The sequence below is a fragment of the Triticum urartu genome, chromosome 6A (genome assembly GCF_056163025.1).
Source record: "Triticum urartu cultivar PI428250 chromosome 6A, HENAU_Tu73, whole genome shotgun sequence".
In the NCBI taxonomy this organism is placed as follows: Eukaryota; Viridiplantae; Streptophyta; class Magnoliopsida; order Poales; family Poaceae; genus Triticum; species Triticum urartu.
Genome location: NC_141878.1, coordinates 208,673,197 through 208,677,381, shown reverse-complemented (window position 1 = coordinate 208,677,381; position 4,185 = coordinate 208,673,197). Strand labels below are relative to the sequence as shown.

General features: G+C 58.9%; 1 pseudogene; it reads right to left on the bottom strand.

Moving 5' to 3' along the window:
• Nucleotides 1-318: 318 nt before the first annotated feature.
• On the bottom strand, nucleotides 319-1,185 carry LOC147964768 (uncharacterized; annotated as a pseudogene).
• Nucleotides 1,186-4,185: the final 3,000 nt, after the last annotated feature.

The following is a 4,185-nucleotide window of genomic DNA, read 5'->3' as shown; positions in this document are numbered from 1 at the left end:
TCACCCACGTGCACACCTCGCCAAGACCTTGGCGTCCGAATCCTCACGTGATGCTCTTGAGCGAGCCTGCGGGTATGCGCGGCCCGAGGTCTCCGGCAAGCGTCTGCCTCCTAACCTTGGCCGGGCACCATGACCTGGCATAACGATAATGATCCACCCCTGCTTAGGGGTTGCGGGTGCTCGAAAAGCAAAGGGAAGGCGGCAAAAGGGAGAGTGCAATGATACTCAATACATCATAAAGAAGTTCTTTCGAAAGTGCTTTCACATCCCCGCGGGGTCACATTCAAAGTCTTAACTAGAAAACAGGGGAAAGGTAGCCTAGGGAGACGCACTGTTACCATCGGTTATGCCACCGCCATTGTCGTCGGCCCCACTCTCCTTGATCACAGGCGGGCCCTCGTTGCCGGCAGGGGCAAGCTCCTCGATCAGGTCATCCATGTGATCCTCCACCCAGTCTGCTAGGGCGCCATGAATCACCTCAGGCACAGGGGCTATCACGGCCGCGAAGTCAAAGTCAGGATCGAAGCGAAGAAGGTGGCTGAAGATGCGCTAGGCCGCACGCGAAGGTCGCGGCTCTTCTCTTCGACAAGCTGGAGCTCCTTCATAGCCCCACCTTCAAGACGTTCCAAGACCCTAGTGAAGAAACTGAGATAGCCAGCATCGTCGGCAACAAGCGGGCTAGAGACGTTCTCATCACTGATGCTGCACAGGGCCCGGTTGGCCCGATGCTCAAGGGCCTGGAACATTTCGGAGAGCGTGTGTTGCAGTCCCAGGGCTCGCTCCGCCTCGTTCGAAGCCTTCTCTACGAGGGAAGTGACATCCTCCACGTGCTTATATAGAGAAAAGACAGCTCGGCCTCAACCGCGGCCTAAGCATCCACCGCAGCCTTCTCGCGTCGCTCCGCCACCGCTAGCTTCTTCTTGAGGCCATCAGCCTCGCCCATCAGCTCGCCCCGCCGTATGCAGAAACGAGTATCCTGAAGCTTCAGCCTCCGGCAATTGTCCTCGGTGAGGGCCCCACGTACCCCCGCCACCCTCTCATTGGCCTCCCCTGGATTGCTGCCTCCCGGGAGGTGAGGGTGTCCTCGGCGGTGGCCACTTGGCATTCTATCACCTCTAGGCGCTCGCACTCCAGCGCCTCCAGCGTCAGCGTGTCCTCAAGCATGCGGAGTCTAGCTTCGCTCATAGGCGGCCCACCCCCCGAGGCGGTGAGAATGGCTTTGCGCGCCTGGACTTGCCGCTTGAGGGCGGCGTTTGAAGCTTGAAGCTCCTTCTCGCACCTCTTGGCCGCCTCGCGTCGGCAATCCGCGGCTCGAGCCTCCTCAAGGACACGATCACGGGCCTCCCTCACCACGGCAAGGGACTCCTTGGCCTCCGCATGATCGTGCTTGCGCTACAAACGACCGAAGTTGATGGCGACCTCGAGCTGGCGCCACTCGCGTGCCAGACGCAAATGCTCCACCTCAAGGTGCGTGTCGACATTGCCGAGCTCCACCCCAAGGAGGCGTAGCGCGCTCGCTGCCTCCTGAAGAAGGCCGTGCTGCACGGTGCTGCACCCGCACATGAGCTCCAACGCCTGGTCGGGGTTTTCTTTCGTGCCCCGATCAGCATAGGAGGCGTGTGAAGACTCACCCATCTTCGGAAGGGGCCCGGGGGCTGGGGCTCCACCACCCGGTCCTCTGGTCCGAAGCGGGGCCCGACGAGGGCTCACCCCATGCTTGAAGATGGCGCCGTTGCGCGAGCCGCCCATCTGCCGGTGAGGATCAGTGGGGGAGCGCTTGGCACTGCCCCTACACTCCAGAGGCCGCTCATGAAGAGGGATGCCAGGAATGCAGGCCCGAGGCCGCCCCAGGGGTGGCCCTGACTCTGGTGCGGATGCCTTCTTACGCGCAGCCACGCGACTCACGAGGCGCAAGATCACCACGGGACCGGCGCCCTCCAGAGGTGGTGGCCGAGACACGCTCGTTCCTTCGTCAAAGGGGAACTCGAGGAACAAGAGTCAGAGAAACAAGATGTGCGAGAATCAAGGAAGGCCGGGTGCTTACTCATCCGTGGCGATCCACTTCCTCCTCTTCAGGGTCCCCGGGGCAGGGCTGCGGCTACCATCGGACTCGTTCCTCCTCCGAGAAATGCGGGGACCAAAGAGCAGCATGCTGGAACCTAGCACATGGCCTCCTGCTATGGGGGTGGCTACCATGTCCCTAGGAGAGGCGTCTTCGCCGCCGCTCGGAGGGGTGAGAATGGATGCTTGAGGGACGCACGGCTCGGGAGGCTCCCCCGTAGCTGTCGCAGGGGCACACACACCTCAGGACCCTCGGACCCCGGGGTCACCAGTAAGGGGTTCTCACGGGGCCCCACATGGTCCTTGGGAAGCAGCCCCCACTCATCGAAGCGCGTCATCTTCCTGGCGAAGGCTCCCCAATTCGGGTAATTGTACAAGGGGGACCCTCCTGAAGTAAGCGCGACGGGTTCTCCGCTGGTCAGTAGGCGGAGCACTCCGCGCAGTGTGCTGGAAGGGAGCAAATGCTTCTGAAGCCTCATGGCGTCTTCGCGGCCAGTGAAGGCCCACATTGGGCGGGACTGGTGCGGGAGTGGGGCGATGCGCCGCCGGACGAACTCGCTCACCACCATCGCCATCGTCATCCATGCCTTCCTCAAGTCAGCCAGCCTGGCGATGACTCACGCGAGTCACGAATCGACGAGCTCCACATGCTCCTAGCCGGAGCTCGGCATCGCGGGGGCTGCCAGAATCAGGAGCAAGGGGTTGTACATAGTGGTGTCGATGTACACCCATTGCTTTCGAAACCCCTCCACGTCCAGGTGGAGCGCGGTGTCGATGCCAATGCCTGTGGTTGCCTCCACCACACGAAGCGACATGCACCCCGAGCGCTGCCCATCGGCGACCATCTGAAGGGAAAATAAGTGGCGGAGCAAGGCCACGAACGGGGCGACGCCCACGAAGGCCTCGCACAAGAACACGAAGGCGGAGAGGAGGACGATGGACCCGGGGTCGAGATGCAGCGCGTGGACTTGGTAGTGCGTAAGCACATCATTGAAGAAATCTGAGAACGACGACAGCTGGCCAGAGAAAAGGGCATGAAGATGAAGAGGGATGTTGGTGGCCTGGAGGCGGGCCAGATCTTCGTCGCCTTCCACTCGTTGGAGTTGGTGGAGATTGCGTGTTGGACCTTGTCCATCCCCTCGAGGTTGACCACTCTGGACCGGCCCAGCACGGGCTCCGGCCCCGCCGGGGGGTCTGCCGCCATGGGAGTTTTGCCCCTCTTCCTCTTAGGGGCCATGGCGGCGATGTGGATTGAAGCGGCGCGGGATCCGGCAAGGGAGGCGAAAGTTTGCAGCAGGCAGAAGGAGTGATACGTCTCTGTCGTTGATATGTCCATTTTGCATCATGCTTTTATATCGATATTTATTGCATTGTGGGCTATTATTACACATTATGTCACAATACTTATGCCTATTCTCTCTTATTTTACAAGGTTTATATGAAGAGGGAGAATGCCGGCAGATGTAATTCTGGGCTGGAAAAGGGGCAAATATTAGAGACCTATTCTGCACAACTCCAAAAGTCCTGAAACTTCACGGGACCAAGTTTCAGAACATATAGAAAATATTGGGTGAAAGAAGTACCAGAGGGGGGCCACCCACCGTCCACGAGGGTGGGGGGCGCGCCCTACCCCCTGGGCGCGCCCCTGCCTCGTGGCGCCCCTGGCAGCCCTCTGATGCCCATCTTTGGCTATATGGAGTCTTTCGTTGAGGAAAAAATCATAGCAAGCTTATGGGATGAAACTCCTCCGCCACGAGGCGGAACCTTGGCGGAACCAATCTAGGGCTCCGGTGGAGCTATTCTGCCGGGGAAACATCCCTCTGGGAGGGGAAATCATCACCATCGATCCTCTCATCGGGAGGGGGTCAATCTCCATCAACATCTTCACCAGCACCATCTCATCTCAAACCCTAGTTCATCTCTTGTATCCAATCTTTGTCCCAAAGCCTCAGATTGGTACCTGTGGGTTGCTAGTAGTGTTGATTACTCCTTGTAGTTGATGCTAGTTGGTTTACTTGGTGGAAGATCATATGTTTAGATCCATTATGCATATTAATACCTGTCTGATTATGAACATGCATATGATTTGTGAGTAGTTACATTTGTTCCTGAGGACATGGGAGA